Source organism: Phyllobates terribilis, unplaced genomic scaffold (assembly GCF_046119375.1).
Source record: "Phyllobates terribilis strain yellow unplaced genomic scaffold, ASM4611937v1 Scaffold_89__1_contigs__length_6337102, whole genome shotgun sequence".
NCBI lineage: Eukaryota > Metazoa > Chordata > Amphibia > Anura > Dendrobatidae > Phyllobates > Phyllobates terribilis.
The window spans coordinates 2,840,214-2,860,095 of NW_027362849.1; positions in this window are offsets into that span (position 1 = coordinate 2,840,214).

The following is a 19,882-nucleotide window of genomic DNA, read 5'->3' on the forward strand; positions in this document are numbered from 1 at the left end:
CCATTCCAGCTGAAGCCAATGATCTCCTGCAATAAAAGTAAAATAATAAAGCAACATCATCCTTACCTTTCCATGGCTCCCACGACAGCTTCAGCTCTGCTACATCGAGATGACAGGCTGGACCGCAGCAGAACGCTGCCATCCAGCCTGTCATCCCGCAGACACTGAGAAGCGCAGGCTTGCTTGCGCTACTCAGTGTCTGGCTGTGACGGCATCCAGATGAGCCGAGGTCATGTCCAATGAACTCGGCGCACCTCATGCACGTCACTGACAGCGTGGGAAAATTCTCACGCTGAAGCGCTGAGTGCAGGAGAATTTTCCCACGCTGTCAGTGACGTACATGAGGTGAGCCGAGTTCATCGTCGGCTCATCTGGATGCCGTCACAGTCAGACACTGAGGAGCGCAAGCATGCCTGCGCTTCTCAGTGTCTGCGGGATGACAGGCTGGATGGCAGCGTTCTGCAGGTCCAGCCTGTCATCTCGATGTAGCAGAGCTGAAGCTGTCCTGGGAACCATGGAAAGGTAAGGATGAGGTTGCTTTATTATTTTTCTTTTATTGCAGGAGATCGTTGGCTTCAGCTGGAATGGGCGTGATGGTAAGTATGGTTTAATTTAGAACAATAAAGAATTGTGTCTTTATTTCAATTAAAGGACTTTATTCTGGGTGTTTGTGTTTTTCTTTTAACTTTGACTATGGGGTTAGTAATGGGGGTGTCTTATAGACGCCTCTCCATTACTAACCTGGGCTTGATGTCAGCTGGCATTATAAGCTGACATCAACCCCAACCCTATTACCCCCTGCCACCACACCAGGGCAGCGTGGAAGAGCGAGGCTAAGTGCCAGAATTGGCGCATCCTATGGATGCGCCATTTCTGGGGGGGCTGACGGCTGGTGTTTCTAGCCTGGGAGGGGGCCAATATTCATGGCACCCTTCCTGAGCTATTAATATCAGCCCCCAGCTGTCTGCCTAGCCTTTGCTAGCTATTAAATTATGGGGGACCCCACGTCATTTTTTTTGGGGGGGTCCTCCATTTTAATAGCCAGTAAAGGCTAGGTATTCAGCTGGGGGCTGATATTAGTAGCCTGGGAAGCTCCGTGGGTATTACCCCCTTCCCAGGCTTCAAACATCTGCCCCAGCTGTCTGCTTAACCTCCGCTAGAGACTAAAATTATGGGGAACCCCACGCCAATTTTTTTTAATAATAAATCCTTTATTTTAATACTAAATGACAAGTACAGTAACCAACACTATCACTGTACTTATTATATATGTGACTGACATGTTTCTATCTATCTAATCTATGTGTGAAGCTCTATTCTGTCTGTTATAAATTGTCGGGTACAGGTGCTGAATTGCCGGCCGGCTTTTTTAAAGAGACGGTGCATGAAAACACTATTATTTTTTTTGATAAATCCTTTACACTAAATGACAATTACAGTAAGCAACACTGTCACTGTACTTCATATATATGTGGCTGACATGTTTCTATCTATCTAATCTATGTGTGATTCTCTATTCCTTCTATTCTAAATTGTCGGGTACAAATGCTGAATTGCCGGCCGGCTTTTTTAAAGAGACGGTGCATGAAAACACTATTATTTTTTTTAATAAATCCTTTGCAGTAAATGACAAGTACAGTAAGCAACACTGTCACTGTACTTATTATATATGTCACTGACATGTTTCTATCTATCTAATCTATGTGTGAAGCTCTATCTTTCTGTTCTAAATTGTCGGGTACCGCTGCTGAATTGCCGGCCGGCTTTTTTAAAGAGACGGTGCATGAAAACACTATTATATTTTTTAATAAATCCTTTACACTAAATGACAAGTACAGTAAGCAACACTGTCACTGTACTTCATATATATGTGACTGACATGTTTCTATCTATCTAATCTATGTGTGATGCTCTATTCCTTCATGTCTAAATTGTCGGGTACCGGTGTATGTCGCTGCTGAATTGCCGGCCGGCTTTTTTAAAGAAAGCGTCTTCTGAGCAGTTTGTGAGCTTTTGGACACCTTTGAAGGTGTTTTCTATGTGTTCCCATGTGTTTTTGTTTGCCTGCCATTGGTTTTAACGGTGTTCGACGGTGTTCTAAGGTGTTCGACGAACAGTTCGACGAACAGTTCCTCGAACATCCCAGTGTTCGACGAACTGAACCGAACCCGAACACTAAGGGGGTGGCTCAACACTACTCATAAGCTTAAGTGAGAAACCTCACACTGCTTGGGAGTTGTGGACATCTGTGAACGAGCAGGCAGATCTGTGGCTGAGACTGCTGAACCTACATCCAGGCATGGTCGTGTGTGACAATGGCCATAACCTGGTGGCGGCTCTGAGGCGAGGCAAGATCACACAAGTACCATGCCTGGCTCATGTGCTTAACCTCGTGGTTCAGCGGTTTCTTAAATCATACCCCGAGTTGCCAGATCTGCTGGTCAAAGTAAGCCGCCTGTCAGCTCATTTTCGCAAGTTAGCTACAGCCTCCCCCGTCCTTGCTGTGTTGCAGCAGTGTTTGCAGCTTCCGTCACACCGACTGGTGTATGTTGTCCCCACACATTGGAACTCTCTCCTCCACATGTTGCAAAGGATTTGTGAGCAGTTGTGGAGTACCAGCTGCAACAAGGCCGTCGATAATCAGGTCAGACTCCACACATAAGACTCAGGAGTGGACCTGGATGTCTGACATATGTACCATCTTGACAAACTTTGAGGAGTCCACCAAGATGGTGAGTGGCAATGATGCCATCATTAGTGTCAGCATTTCACTTGTCTGTCTTTTGCAATGCTCTCTGCAGAGAATTAAAGAGGAGGCATTGAAGCCAGAGTATGATGAGATGGATCAAGAAGCCGTAGCGGTCGTTTACACACAGCCCAGCCTCATCTCATCCCAACGTGCATTGGGGGACAATGAGGGAGAAGAGGAGGATGAGGAGGAGGAAGAACAGGAGCTTGTATTATGCGCTGTAGACGGTAGTATCTGTACAACTGTCATACCGTCGGCTCAGCGTGGGTGGCCTGAGGACATGGAGGAGGAGGAGGAGGGGGAGGAGGAGAGCATGGTCAGTCGTCATCTTGGTGAGGACACGTAAGTCTTGCCCATTACCAGTCTAGCACGCATGGCTGACTTTATGTTACGCTGCCTTAACTGTGACCCTTGCGTTGTCAAAATGTTGGGTGACAGTCATTACTGGTTGGTGACACTTTTAGACCCCCGCTACAAGGAGAACTTTCACTCTCTTATTCCTGAGGTGGAGAGGCCTACAAAAATGGGGCAGTACCAGAAGGCCCTTGCTGCAGAACTGTTAAAAAAAATTCCCATCTGAACACGCTAGCAGCAGAGGTCACAGTTCGTTGCCCAACCAAGGCGTACGTGCGAGAGAGATGAAACTCCAATCCAGCAGAGGCAGGGGAACACTGTCAACGTTCTGGGACAGTTTTCTCAGATCCTCCCTTCGGACAGACCCTGAGGCGCGGGGTACTCTCACAAGGAGTGGAAAGTTTCAAAAGATGGTGAGGGAGTACCTTGCCGACCGTCCAGCGTCCTCCGTGATTCCTCTGTGCCTTTTAATTATTGGGTATCCAAGCTGGACACTTGGAGTGTACTCGCTCTGTACGCCTTGGAGGTCATGGCCTGCCCTGCCGCTAGCATGTTATCAGAGCATGTTTTTAGTGCTGCTGGGGAAATTATAACTGATAAGCGCACTCGCTTGTCAACTGACAATGCTGACAAGCTGACCCTTATAAAAATGAACAAGGGCTGGATTAGGCCAGACTTCTCATCACCACCAAATGACAGCAGAGTAACAAAGTCAAATCTACTGTGTTATTTCGGGAGGTGTATTCACATGCACCGCTTCACACCCACACATGGGTATACGCTTCTTCATTTCGGCAGTTTTATGTTCTTCTCCTTATCCTCAGCCTATACCACTATACCACCAGGGTGACCATGGTCTGTGTTGCCATTATTGAAAGTTCTTCCATCCTTATTTTTGTCAGCTTTTGCTTTTAAGGCATAAGCAAAGACTGTGGGAGACCCATTCCCCAATAATGGAAATAATATTTTTAAGATGCTGTACTGTAGGGCTCTTGTTAGCTCCACCACTCTTCCAAGGGGCATTAAAACCATCTTGTTAAGCTACTGTGACCTCCACATCTCTTCCATGGGGCATTAATATTGTCTTCTTACTCCACTGTAACCTCCACCACATTTGCAAAGGGCATTAAAACCGTCTTGTTAAGTTACTGTGACCTCCACGTCTCTTCCAAGGGGCATTAAAACTGTCTTGTTAAACCACTCTGAACTCAACAGCTCTCCCAAGGGGCATTAAAACCGCCTTGCTAAACTACTGTGACATCCACGTATCTTCCACGGGGCATTGATATTGTTTTTTTATTCCACTGCGACCTTCACCACTCTTCCAAGGGGCGTTAAAACCGTTTTGTTAAGCTACTGTGACCTCCACGTCTCTTCCATGGTGCATTGATATTGTCTTTTTATTCCACTGTAACCTCCACCACTTTTCCAAAGGGCATTAAAACCGTTGTAAAGTGTAGAATTCAGTGTATATGGAGTCTTGGCATGAGTGCAAGGAAGTACAAGAAACACAGGTCTTGATAAAGAAATATTCTTGTATTACGTCATACAAGCAGATGCACAGTAATATACAAGTCTCTGAGCAAAAGGGAACACCTCCTGGTGTAACTGGATTAACCCCGGATTCCCCGGAGTTGCAAAAGGCACAACAACAAAAGACAGTCTTTAAGCAATAAGCAAAGTCTCTCTTACGGGTGCTGAGAAGTCCTTTGAGTAAAGCAGTAGTCCAGTGATCCAGCAGGTAAGAAGACTCAGATCCATAAATGGGAACTTCAGACAGGCAGGTAAACTATGAGGATTCCTCAGAGAGTGAAGCTGACTTGAAGAGTTTAGTCCAGAGGCTTCAGGAAGCAATGTTACAGACTGGCTGCAGACAGGATTCAGAAGCACTGAACTAACAGCTGAGGCTGCTTAAGTGCAAATGGCAGAAAAACAAGGTGGAGACATAGAGGCTGAAGACTCCATTACAACTGAGGGCAAAATGGATGCACAAAACAGAAAGCAAGATGGCTGCAGGGAAAAAACAAGATCTAAGCACAACATGAAAAAACCATGATAGAAAGTCTCAGAACCTCACATTACTCCCCCCTTGAGGACGGCCTCCGGACGGCTCCGAACCAGGTTTGTCTGGGTACCTCTGATGGAACTGGCGGAGTAAACGGGTGGCATTGATGTTGTCAACTGGTTCCCAAGAGTTATCTTCCACTGAGTAGCTCTGCCATTTGATCAAGTATTGGAGACGATTTCTGTGCAGCCTAGAGTCCAGAATCTTTTCCACCACAAATTCTTCCTGTCCATCAATCAACACTGGATCAGGAGGGGAAGGAGACCGTCCAAGAAACATATTAGGAACTGCTGCCTTAAGTAAAGACACGTGAAACACTGGGTGAATTCTCATAGATTTAGGAAGTTGAAGACGATAAGCCACTGCACTTATAATCTTGTTAATCTTATAAGGACCCACGTACTTTTGTCCAAGTTTAGATGATGGAATTCTTAAGTTCAAATTCTTGGTTGACAACCAGACTAAATCTCCTACCTTGAAGTCTGGTGCTGGCTTTCGAAATTTATCAGCTGCTTTTTTATACCTTTCCCGAGCTGATTCCAGATTCTCCTTTAACACCTCCAGATTTTGTTGCAGGGAATAAATTCTGTCGGCCACAGCTGGTAGAGGCGTATCTATGGGAAACCGAGGAAGAATGTTAGGATGATAGCCTAAATTGGCAAAAAATGGAGATTGCTTTGTGGAAGCGCTCTGTGAGTTATTATATGAAAACTCAGCCAATGGGAGAAGATCCACCCAATCATCCTGCAGATGGCAAATAAAGCAGCGGAGATATTGCTCCAGGGTCTGATTGGTGCGTTCAGTTTGTCCATTTGTCTGGGGGTGAAATGCAGAAGAGAGATTAACTTTAATGTCTAAAGCAGCGCAGAAACTCTGCCAAAATTTTGAAGTGAATTGCACCCCCCGATCAGAAATTACTTCATCTGGTACTCCATGTAGGCGAAACACATTTTGAACGATTAAGTCTGATGTCTGTTTGGCAGAAGGTAAACCGGTACAAGCAATAAAGTGAGCTGCCTTTGTCAAGCGATCCACCACCACCAAAATGGAGTTTTTCCCCTGAGAGTTTGGCAACTCCACAATGAAATCCATAGAAATTGAGCCCCAAGGGCGGGATGGGATGGGCAAGGGCTGCAAAAGACCTGTAGGTGAGGAACGTGGTGTCTTGAATCTGGCGCAGACTTCACAAGAAGCAACATAATTTAGGACATCCTTCCTGTAGGTGGGCCACCAAAAGAAACGGGATAGAAACTCCTGAGTCTTTAGACTTCCTCTGTGACCCGCCATCTTAGAGTCATGAACTAAATGCAGTACTCTCAATCTGACAGTCTCAGGTATATACAAGCGTTGTCCCTGCATCCACACACCATTCTTATAAGTCAGACTTACCTCGTTAGAAGGTTGTTCTAACAAGGAATCCAGTTGATAAGCTTCCTTAATGTCGTTTAATAAATCTTGATTATGGATCACCCCCAGGACCTTGGAATCAGGAAGAATGGTCTTAGGTGTCATGATTGTAGTGGTCTCAATTGAGTGTATCCTAGATAATGCATCAGCCTTTCCATTGCGGGAACCAGGCCTATAGGAAATTACGAAATTAAATTGATTTAGAAAAAGACTCCAGCGGGCCTGACGAGGGGTCAGGCACTTGGCCGACCTAATGAATTCCAGATTGCGGTGGTCCGTCAGTACAACTATCTGCTGAGATGCTCCTTGAAGATGATGTCTCCATTCCTTGAAGGCGGCAATAATGGCCAGCAGTTCTCTGTTGCCTACGTCATAGTTCTTTTCTGCTGACGACAATCGCTGAGAAAAGAAAGCACAAGGATGTAAAATACTGTTCTCACCTATCCTTTGGGAGAGTATAGCTCCAATGGCACAGTCCGAAGCATCCACCTCTATTATGAAAGCGAGTTCAGGATCTGGATGCACCAAGATGGGTGCCGTCGTGAATCTGGTCTTAAGACGGGAGAACGCTTCTTGGGCTTGAGAGGTCCAGGCAAAGGTAGACTTCTTACGGGTCAGCTGTGTGATGGGTGACACTATTTCAGAAAAGTTCCTGATAAAACGCCTGTAAAAATTTGCAAACCCGATGAAGCGCTGAACCTCTTTCACATTCCTGGGCACTGGCCAGTCCTGAATAGCCTGAGTCTTCCTCACGTCCATGGTTATTCCCTGTGAAGAAATTACGTACCCCAAAAACTGGATCTTAGTTACATGAAACTCGCATTTCTCAGGCTTGATATAGAGGCGGTGCATTCTTAGACGTCCCAAGACCGTCCTCACATGTTCATGATGTTCATCTATGGAATTAGAGAAAATTAAAATATTGTCCAAATAAATCACCACAAATGTATCCAAAAGATCCCTGAAGATGTCATTGGCTAAATGTTGAAATGTTGCTGGCGCATTGCATAAGCCGAACGGCATGACTTGATATTCAAAATGTCCGTAACGTGACCTGAAAGCTGTCTTCCACTCATCACCTGGCCTAATGCGGACCAGATTGTAGGCCCCACGAAGATCTAATTTAGTAAAAATCTTAGCCTGTCGTACCCTCTCCAACAATTCGGGGATCAAGGGTAGTGGGTAGCGATTCCTGATGGTGACCTTATTAAGCTCCCGATAATCTATACAGGGTCTAAGAGATCCGTCCTTTTTCTTTACAAAAAAGATGGGTGCACCTGCAGGGGAAGAAGAGGGACGTATAAAGCCTTTAGCTAGATTTTCATCGATATAGTCTTTCAGCGCCTTTAGTTCTGGGCCTGCCAGAGGGTAAATATTACCAAAGGGTATTGCTGCACCTGGTAATAGTTCAATTGGGCAGTCATAGGGACGGTGGGGAGGAAGCTGGTCAGCATTCTTCTTATCACAGATGTCAGCATACTCACTATACATGGGCGGCAGTTTGAAGACTGATGGTGTGGAAATTACCGGAGTGGAGCAAATCATAACCCCGGGAATTGTCTTCTTCTACGGGAAATGCAGCTCCTTGGTTTCCCAATTTATTGTAGGGTTCTGAATCTGCAACCAAGGTAATCCTAAAATAATGGGGAAATGTGGAGAAGTGATGAGCATAAACGACAGTCTCTCTAGATGACCTTTCCCCATGAAAACCTTGACGGGTACCGTCTCCTGATCCACGGGTCCTGAACTTAACAGAGAGCCATCCACTGTCTCCATCTGTACAGGGGTTGTCCTCTTCACAGAACGTATTCCGTGTCTTTGGGCAAAGGAAATGTCCATAAAATTGCCGCTAGCTCCAGAATCAATCATAGCTGAAGTGGACACCCAAACAGCATTAATCCAGAGTTTAATAGAAAGAAGACAATGAGAACTGTTCTTGTTGCAGTTCGGACGAGACACAGCAGAGGAAACCGGAAAAATTGCAGCATTGATATGTGAATCAGGCTCAGATGTGACAGAGTTTAAGTCTGAATAGTCAATATCTATAGGTGCAGCCGGGTCAGACAAGAGTTCCCGAGCCGCCATCACAGACCCCTTTTCACAGCATTCACAGTGTATAACTGCAGCAGTGGCCTTACGGGAATGGCTGGGACAGTTTATAATGAAATGCCCAGACTTACCGCAGTAGAAACATAGATTCTCCTTCAACCGATGCTCCTTACGTGCGTCACTGACCCGTTTCTGTAGAGAGTCCACTTGCATGGGTTCAGGTTCAGCTTCTCGAGGAGTCCGAGGAACAAAGTCTCTAGTTGGAGAGGGAGGAAGGTATCTGTTAACACGATTAATTGCCGACCATCTCTCCTGTCTACGTTCTGTAAGCCGGGCATCGATCCGGATGCAGAAATTGATGAAATCTCCCAAAGCAGTGGGAGGGTCAGCACGGGCGAGCTCATCTTTAACTTCAGAAGACAACCCCTTCCGGAAAATGGATTTCTTGGCGGAGCTATTCCAAGTAGTGTCGAGGGCCCATCTCCTAAAATCCAGCGCATATTCTGCTACTGAGCGTTTACCTTGACGCAAGGTTAGCATGGCAGCTTCTGCGGTAGCACTGCGATTGGGATCATCAAACATTTGCCCCAGGGCCAATATGAAAGTATTTAGATCGTCCAGACATGCATCATTAGTCTCAATCAAAGGGTTCGCCCATGCTAGGGCCTTGTCAGTGAGAAGCATGATTATTGTTAGTACCTTAGATCGGTCAGTAGGGTATTGTGATGCCTGGGTGGCAAAAAACAGTTTGCATTGATTGAGGAATCCCCTGAATCTTTCTCGTTCTCCGCCAAAGCGAAAAGGTGGTAACTTGGGGAGGCCCAATACCGGGGTAGGAACTGGTGCACGAACTAACTCCTCCAAAGCTTCCGTCCGGGTGCAGAAATCTCGAAAATTTTGACCAAGCACCTGTAGGCTGTGATCGCTACGATCCTGCAGACCTGCAAAGTTCGCCTTTAAAGTCTGCAAATCAGTGAGGATTGAGTTAGTCACCTCATACAATTTCTTAATGCGGGCATCAATACTCCCAGACCCAGCTGACTCCATCTTGTGGCTTCTGAATCTTGTAAAGTGTAGAATTCAGTGTATATGGAGTCTTGGCATGAGTGCAAGGAAGTACAAGAAACACAGGTCTTGATAAAGAAATATTCTTGTATTACGTCATACAAGCAGATGCACAGTAATATACAAGTCTCTGAGCAAAAGGGAACACCTCCTGGTGTAACTGGATTAACCCCGGATTCCCCGGAGTTGCAAAAGGCACAACAACAAAAGACAGTCTTTAAGCAATAAGCAAAGTCTCTCTTACGGGTGCTGAGAAGTCCTTTGAGTAAAGCAGTAGTCCAGTGATCCAGCAGGTAAGAAGACTCAGATCCATAAATGGGAACTTCAGACAGGCAGGTAAACTATGAGGATTCCTCAGAGAGTGAAGCTGACTTGAAGAGTTTAGTCCAGAGGCTTCAGGAAGCAATGTTACAGACTGGCTGCAGACAGGATTCAGAAGCACTGAACTAACAGCTGAGGCTGCTTAAGTGCAAATGGCAGAAAAACAGGGTGGAGACATAGAGGCTGAAGACTCCATTACAACTGAGGGCAAAATGGATGCACAAAACAGAAAGCAAGATGGCTGCAGGGAAAAAACAAGATCTAAGCACAACATGAAAAAACCATGATAGAAAGTCTCAGAACCTCACAACCGTCTTGTTAAGCTACTGTGACCTCCACGTCTCTTCCAAGGGACATTAAAACTGTCTTGTTAAACCACTCTGAACTCCACAGCTCTTCCAATGGGCATTAAAACCGTCTTGTTAAGCTACTGTGACCTCCACGTATCTTCCACGGGGCATTGATATTGTCTTTTTATTCCACTGCGACCTCCACCACTCTTCCAAGGGGCATTAAAACCATTTTGCTTAGCTACTGGGATCTGCACGTCTTCTACAAGGGGCATTAAAACCGTCTTGTTTAACCACTCTGAACTCCACAGCTCTTCCAAGGGGCATTAAAACTGTCTTGTTAAGCTACGTCTTGTTTAACCACTCTGAACTCCACAGCTCTTCCAAGGGGCATTAAAACTGTCTTGTTAAGCTTCTTTGACCTCAACATCTCTTCCACGGGGCATTGCTATTGTCTTTTTATTCCACTGCGACCTCCACCACTCTTCCAAGGGGAGTTAAAACAGTCTTGTTAAGCTACTGTGACCTCCACGGGGCATTGATATTGTCTTTTTATTCCACTGCGACCTCCACCACTCTACCAAAAGGCATTGATATTGTCTTTTTATTCCACTGCGTACTCCACCACTCTTCCAAGGGGCATTAAAACCATCTTGTTAAGCTACTGTGACCTCCATGTCTCTTACATTGGGCATTGATATTGTCTTTTTATTTCACTGTAACATCCACCACTTTTCCAAGAGGCATTATAACCATCTTGTTAAACTACTGTGACCTCCACGTCTCTTCCAAGGGGCATTAAAACAGTCTTCTTAAACCACTCTGAACTCCACAGCTTTTCCAAGGGGCATTAAAACGGTCTTGTTAAACTACTGTGACCTCCATGTCTCTTCCACGGGGCATTGATATTGTCTTTTTATTTCACTGAGACCTCCACCACGCTTCCAAGGGGAGTTAAAACCGTTTTGTTAAGCTACTGAGACCTCCACGTATCTTCCACGGGGCATTGATATTGTCTTTTTATTCCACTGCGACCTCCACCACTCTTCCAAGGGGCATTAAAATCATTTTGTTTAGCTACTGGGATCTCCACGTCTTCTCCAAGGGGCATTAAAACCGTCTTGTTAAACCACTCTGAACTCCACAGCTCTTCCGAGGGGCATTAAACCGTCCTGTTAAGCTACTGTGACCTCAAGGTCTCTTCCCCGGGGCATTACTATTGTCTTTTTATTCCACTGCGACCTCCACCACTCTTCCAAGGGGCGTTAAAACCGTCGTGTTAAGCTACTGTGACCTACAAGGGGAATTGATATTGTCTTTTTATTCCACTGCGACCTGCACCACTCTTCCAAAAGGCATTGATATTATCTTTTTATTCCACTGTAACCTCCACCACTCTTCCAGGGGGCATTGATATTGTCTTTTTATTCCACAGCGTCCTCCACCACTCTTCCAATGGGCATTAAAACCGTCTTGTTTAGCTAATGGGATCTCCACGTCTTCTCCATGGGGCATTAGAACTGTCTTGTTAAACCACTCTGAACTCCACAGCTCTTCCAAGGGGCATTAAAACCGTCTTGTTAAGTACTGTGATATCCACGTCTCTTGCACGTGGCATTGATATTGTCTTTTTATTCCACTGCGACCTCCACCACTCTTCCAAGGGGCAATAAAACCATCTTGTTAAGCTACTGTGACCTCCACATCTCTTCCACGGGGCATTGATATTGTCTTTTTATTCCACTGCGACCTCCACCACTCTTCCAAGGGGCATTAAAACCTTCTTGTTAAGCTACTGTGACCTCCACGTCTCTTCCACGGGGCATTGATATCATCTTTTTATTACACTGCGACCTTCAAGACCCTTCCAAGGGGCATTGATATTGTCTTTTTATTCCTCTGCTAACTCCTCCACTCTTCCAAGGGGCGTTAAAAACGTTTTGTTTAGCTACTGGGATCTCCACGTCTCTTCCACGGGGCATTGATATCGTCTTTTTATTCCACTGCGACCTCCAAGACCCTTCCAAAGGGCATTGATATTATATTTTTATTCCACTGTGACCTCCACCACTCTTCCAAGGGGCATTGGTATTGTCTTTTTATTCCACTGCGAACTCCACCACTCTTCCAAGGGGCATTTAAACCGTTTTGTTTAGCTACTGGGATCTCCACGTCTTCTCAAAGTGGCATTAAAACCGTCTTGTTAAACCACTCTGAACTCCATAGCTCTTCCAAGGGGCATTAAAACCGTCTTCTTAAGCTACTGTGACCTCAACGTCTCTTCCATGGGGCATTGCTATTGTCTTTTTATTCACTGCGACCTCCACCACTCTCACAAGGGGCGTTAAAACCGTCTTGTTAAACTAATGTGACCTACACGGGGCATTGATATTGTCTTTTTATTCCACTGCGACCTCCACCACTCTTCCAAAAGGCATTGATATTGTCTTTTTATTCCTCTGCGAACTCCACCACTCTTCCAAGGAGCATTAAAACCGTATTGTTAAGCTACTTTGATCTCCACGTCTCTTCCACGGGGCATTGATATTGTAATTTTATTCCACTGTAACCTCCACCACTCTTCCAAGGGGCATTGATATTGTCTTTTAATTCCACTGCGAACTCCACCACTCTTCCAAGGGAAATTAAAACCATCTTGTTTGGCTACTGGAAACACCACATCTTCTCCAAGGGGCATTAAAACTGTCTTGTTAAACCACTCTGAACTCCACAGCTCTTCCAAGGAGCATTAAAACCATCTTGTTAAGCTACTGTGATCTCCACGTCTCTTCCACGTTACATTGATATTGTCTTTTTATTCCACTGTAACCTCCACCACTCTTCCAAGGAGCATTAAAACCATCTTGTTAAAATACTTTGACCTCCACGTCTGTTCCACGGGCAATTGATATTGTTTTTTTATTCCACTGCGACCTCCACCATTCTTCCAAGAGGCATTAAAACCTTCTTGTTAAGCTACTGTGACCTCCACGTCTCTTCCACGGGGCATTGATACTGTCTTTTTTTTCCACTGTGACCTACACCACTTTTCCAAGGGGCGTTAAAACCGTCTTGTTAAGCTACTGTGACCTCCACATCTTTTCCACGGGGCATTGATATTGTCTTTTTATTCCACTGCGACCTCCACCACTCTTCCAAGGGGCATAGATATTGTCTTTTTATTACACTGCAACCTCCATCACTCTTTCAAGGGGCATTCATATTGTCTTTTTATTCCACTGCAACCTCCACCACTCTTCCAAGGGGCATTAAAACCGTTTTGTTTAGCTACTGGGATCTCCACGTCTTCTCCAAGGGGCATTGAAATCGTCATGTTAAGCTGCTGTGACCTCCACGGGGCATTGATATTGTCTTTTTAATCCACTGCGACTTCCATCACTCTTACAAAAGGCATTGATATAGTCTTTTTATTCTACTGCGAACTCCACCACACTTCCAAGGAGCATTAAAACCGTCTTGTTAAGCTACTGTGATCTCCACGCCTCTATCACAGGGCATTGATATTGTCTTTTTATTCCAATGTAACCTCCACCACTCTTCCAAGGGGCATTGATATTGTCTTTTTATTCCACTGCGACCTCCACCACTTTTCCAAGGGGCATTAAAACCGTCTTGTTAAACCACTCTGAACTCCACAGCTCTTCCAAGGGGCATTAAAACCATCTTGTTAAACTACTGGGTTGAACTAGATGTACTTAGTCTTCCTTCAACCTTAAAAACTATGTATGTTACTGTGACCTCCATGTCTCTACCAAGGGGCATTAAAACCGTCTTGTTTAGCTTCTGGTATCTCCACGTCTACTCCAAGGGTCATTAAAACTGTCTTGTTAAACCACTCTGAACTCCACAGCTCTTCCAAGGGGCATTAAAACCGTCTTGTTAAGCTACTATGATTTCCACGTCTCTTCCACGGGGCATTGATATTGTCTTTCTATTCCACTGTAACCTCCACCACTCTTCCAAGGGGCATTAAAACCGTCTTGTTAAGCTACTGTGACCTCCACGTCTCTTCCACGGGGCATTGATATTGTCTTTTTATTCCACTGCGACCTCCACCACTCTTCCAAGGGGCATTGATATTGCCTTTTTATTCCACTGTGACCTCCACCACTTTTCCAAGGGGCATTAAAACCTTCTTGATAAGCTACTGTGACCTCCACGTCTCTTGCACGGGGCATAGATATTGTCTTTTTATTCCACTGCGACCTGCACTACTCTTCCAAGGGGCATTAACATTGTCTTTTTATACCACTGCGACCACGATCATACTTACAAGGGGCATTAAAACCATCTTGTTAAGCTACTGTGACCTCCACATCTCTTCCACGGGGCACTGATGTTGTCTTTTTATTTCACCACTCTTCCAAGGGGCATTAAAACCATCTTGTTAAGCTACTGTGATCTCCACGTCTTTTCCACGTGACCTTGATATTGTCTTTTTATTCCACTGTAACCTCCACCACTCTTCCAAGGGGCATTAAAATCATCTTGTTAACCTACTGTGACCTCCACGTCTGTTCCTCGGTCCATTGATATTGTTTTTTATTCCACTGTGAACTCCACCATTCTTCCAAGGGGCAATAAAACCGTCTTGTTAAGCTACTGTGACCTCCACATCTCTTCCACGGGGCATTGATATTGTCTTTTTCTTCCACTGCGACCTCCACCACTCTTCCAAGGGGCATTAAAACCTTCTTGTTATGCTACTTTGACCTCCACGTCTCTTCCACGGGGAATTAATATTGTCTTTTTATTCCACTGCGAACTCCACCACTCTTCCAAGGGGCATTGACATTGTATTTTTATACCACTGCGACCACGATCATACTTACAAGGGGCATTAAAACCGTCTTGTTAAGCTACTGTGACCTCCACATCTCTTCCACGGGGCATTGATATTGTCTTTTTATTCCACTGTAACCTCCACCACTCTTCCAAGGGGCATTAAAACAGCTTTGTTAAGCTACTGTGACCTCCACGTCTCTTCCAAGGGGCATTAAAACTGTCTTTTTAAACCAGTCTGAACTCCACAGCTCTTCTAATGGGCATTAAAACCATCTATTTAAGCTACTGTGACCTCCACGTCTCTTCCACGTGGCATTGATATTATCTTTTTATTCCACTGTGACCTACACCACTTTTCCAAGGGGCGTTAAAGCCGTCTTGTTAAGCTACTGAGACTTCCAAGTCTTTTCCATGGCCCATTGATATTGTCTTTTTATTCCACTGCGACCTCCACCACTCTTCCAAGGGGCATTGATATTGTCTTTTTATTCCACTGCAACCTCCATCTCTCTTCCAAGGGGTATTCATAATGTCTTTTTATTACACTGCGACCTCCACCACTCTTCCAAGGGGCATTAAAACTGTTTTGTTTAGCTACTGGGATCTCCACATCTTCTCCAAGGTGCATTGAAACCGTCATGTTAAGCTACTGTGACCTCCACGGGGCATTGATTTTGTCTTTTTAATCCACTGCGACCTACACCACTCTTAGAAAAGGCATTGATATTGTCTTTTTATTCCACTGCGAACTCCACCACACTTCCAAGCATCATTAAAACCGTCTTGTTAAGCTACTGTGATCTCCACGCCTCTTCCACGGGGCATTGATATTGACTTTTTATTCCACTGTAACCTCCACCACTCTTCCAAGGGGCATTGATATTGTATTTTTATTCCACTGCGACCTCCACCACTTTTCCAAGAGGCATTAAAACCGTCTTGTTAAGCTTCTGTGACCTCCACGTCTCTTCCAAGGGGCATTACAAACGTCTTGTTAACCCACTCTGAACTCCACAGCTCCTCCAAGGGGCATTAAAACCATCTTATTAAACTAGTGTGACCTCCATGTCTCTTCCACTGTGCATTGATATAGTCTTTTTATCCCAATGCGACCTCCACCACTCTTCAAGGGGGCATTGATATTGTCTTTTTATTCCACTGCTACCTCCACCACTTTTCCAAGGGTCATTAAAACCGTTTTGTTTATCTACTGGGATCTCCACGTGTTCCCCAAGGGGCATAAAAACGGTCTTGTAAAACCACTGTGAACTCCACAGCTCTTCCAAGGGTCATTAAAACCGTCTTGTTAAGCTACTATGACCTCAACGTCTCTTCCACGGGGTATTGCTATTGTCTTTTTACTCCACTGCGACCTCCACCACTCTTCCAAGAGGCGTCAAAATAATCTTGTTCAGCTACTCTGACCTCCATGGGGCATTGATATTGTCTGTTTATTCGACTGCAACCTTCACCACTCTTCCAAAAGGCATTGATATTGTCTTTTTATTGCACTGCGAACTCCACCACTCTTCCAAGGAGCATTAAATCCGTTTTGTTAAGCTACTTTGATCGCCACGTCTCTTCTACGGGGCATTGATATTGTCTTTTTATTCCACTGTAACCTCCACCACTCATCGAAGGGGCATTAATATTGTCTTTTTATTCCACTGCAACGTCCACCACTCTTCCAAGGGGCATTAAAACCGTCTTGTTTAGCTACTGTTATCTCCACGTCTTCTCCAAGGGTCATTAAAACCATCTTGTTAAACCACTCTGAACTCCACAGCTCTTCCAATGGGCATTAAAACCGTCTTGTTAAGCTACTATGATCTCCACGTCTCTTCCACGTGGCATTGATATTATCTTTTTATTCCACTGTGACCTACACCACTTTTCCAAGGGGCGTTAAAGCCGTCTTGTTAAGCTACTGAGACTTCCACGTCTTTTCCACGGCGCATTGATATTGTCTTTTTATTCCACTGCGACCTCCACCACTCTTCCAAGGGTCATTGATATTGTCTTTTTATTCCACTGCAACCTCCATCTCTCTTCCAAGAGGCATTCATAATGTCTTTTTATTACACTGCGACCTCCACCACTCTTCCAAGGGGCATTAAAACCGTTTTGTTTAGCTACTGGGATCTCCACATCTTCTCCAAGGGGCATTGAAACCGTCATGTTAAGCTACTGTGACCTCCACGGGGCATTGATATTGATATTGCGACCTACACCACTCTTAGAAAAGGCATTGATATTGTCTTTTTATTCCACTGCGAACTCCACCACACTTCCAAGCATCATTAAAACCGTCTTGTTAAGCTACTGTGATCTCCACGCCTCTTCCACGGGGCATTGATATTGCCTTTTTATTCCACTGTAACCTCCACCACTCTTCCAAGGGGCATTGATATTGTCATTTTATTCCACTGCGACCTCCACCACTCTTCCAACGGGCATTGATATTGTCTTTTTATACCACTGCAACCTCCACAACTCTTAGAAGGGGCAATAAAACCATCTTGTTAAGCTACTGTGACCTCCAAGTCTCTTCCACAGGGCATTGATATTGTCTTTTTATTCCACTACGACCTCCACCACTCTTCCAAGGGGCATTAAAACGTTCTAATTAAGCTACTGTGATTTCCACGTCTCCTTCACGGGGCATTGATATTGTCTTTTTATTCCACTGTAACCTCCACCACTCTTCTAAGGGCATTAAACCCGTCTTGTTAAGCTACTGTGACCTCCACCTGTATATCAAGGGGCATTAAAACCGTCAAGATAAACCGCTCTGACCTCCATAGATCTTCCAATTGGCATTAAAATTGTCTTGTAAAGCTACTGTGACCTCCGCGTCTCTTACACGGGGCATTTATATTGTCTTTATATTCCACTGCGACTGCCACCACTCTTCCAAGGGACATTAAAACCGTCTTGTTAAGCTACTATGATCTCCACGTCTCTTCCACGGGGCATTGATATTGTCTTTCTATTCCACTGTAACCTCCACCACTCTTCCAAGGGGCATTAAAACCGTCTTGTTAAGCTACTGTGACCTCCACGTCTCTTCCACGGGGCATTGATATTGTCTTTTTATTCCTCTGCGACCTCCACCACTCTTCCAAGGGGCATTGATATTGTCTTTTTATACCACTGCGACCTCCACAACTCTTAGAAGAGGCATTAAAACTGTCTTGTTAAGCTACTCTGACCTCCTCGTCTCTTCCACGGGGTAGTGATAATGTCTTTTTATTCCACTGCGACCTCCACCACTCTTCCAAGGGGCATTGATATTGTCTTTTTATTCCACTGCGACCTCCACCACTCTTCCAAGTGTCATTAAAACCGTTTGTTAAGCTACTGTCACCTACACGTCTCTTCCATGGGGCAATGATATTGTCTTTTTATTCCACTTCAACCTACACCACTTTTCCAAGGTGCATTAAAACCATCTTGTTAAGCTACTGTGACCTCCATGTCTATTCCACGGTGCATTGATATTTATTCCACTGCAACCTCCACCACTCTTCCAAGGGGCATTGATTTTGTCTTTTTATTCCACTGCGACCTCCACCACTACTCCAAGGGGCATTAAAACCATCTTGTTTAGCAACTGTGATTTCCACGTCTCTTCCAAGGGGCATTACAACCGTCTTGTTAAACCACTCTTAACTCCACAGGTCTTCCAATGGGCATTAAAACCGTCTTGTTAAGCTACTGTGACCTCCACGTCTTTTCCAAGGGGCATTGTTATTGTCTTTTTATTCCACTGTGACCTCCACCATTCTTCCAAGGGGCATTAAAACTGTCTAGTTGAGCTACTGTGACCTCCATGTCTCCTTCACGGGGCATTGATATTGTCTTTTTAATCCACTGTGACCTCCACCACTCTTCCAAGGGGCATTAAACCCGTCTTGTTAAGCAATTGTGACCTCCATCTCTCTACCAAGGGGCTTTAAAACCGTCTTGTTAAACCGCTCTGAACTCCACAGATCTTCCAAGGGGCCTTAAAATTGTCTTGTAAAGCTACTGTGACCTCTGCGTCTCTACCACGGGGCATTTATATTGTCTTTTTATTCCACTGCAACCGCCACCACTCTTCCAAGGGGCATTAAAAGGGTATTGAAAAGCTACTGTGACCTCCACGTCTTTTCCATGGGGTAATGATATTGTATTTTCATTCCACTGCGACCTCCACCACTCTTCCAAGGGGCATTGATATTGTATTTTTATTCCACTGCGACCTCCACCATTCTTCCAAGGGGCATTAAAACCGTCTTGTTAAGCTACTGTAACCTGTTAGGAGGGCGGTTGCAGACAACTTTATTAAATGGAACGCAACCGACTCCGGGATCCGCGATGCAGCCAAGAGGACTGCTGCCGAACACTTTCCGGGTGGAAAGTAAAGTAACCAACTTAAAGATAACCCCTCCGTGTTAACTACACACCGGACAGGGTATAGCGGTATGCTCTATCTCCGTTTAATGCACGGAGGAGAGAGTGACCGGCAACACACCTAACAAATATATTAGCTCTTCGTGTTAATGCACACGGAAAGGTAAGACGGTACGCACAATCTCCAAGAACCGCAGGGAGACGTGCGTCTGTGGGAACAGCAGTAGCCCTGTCTTTGATACAGGCGCTACGCTATGGGGATTGGTGCTAAAGCGGTTCACACAATCTCCAAGAACCGCAGGGAGACGTGTGACCGGACTATGAGCAGTAGCCCTGTCTTCGGTACAGGTGCTATGCTATAGGATACGGCGCTAGCGTGCG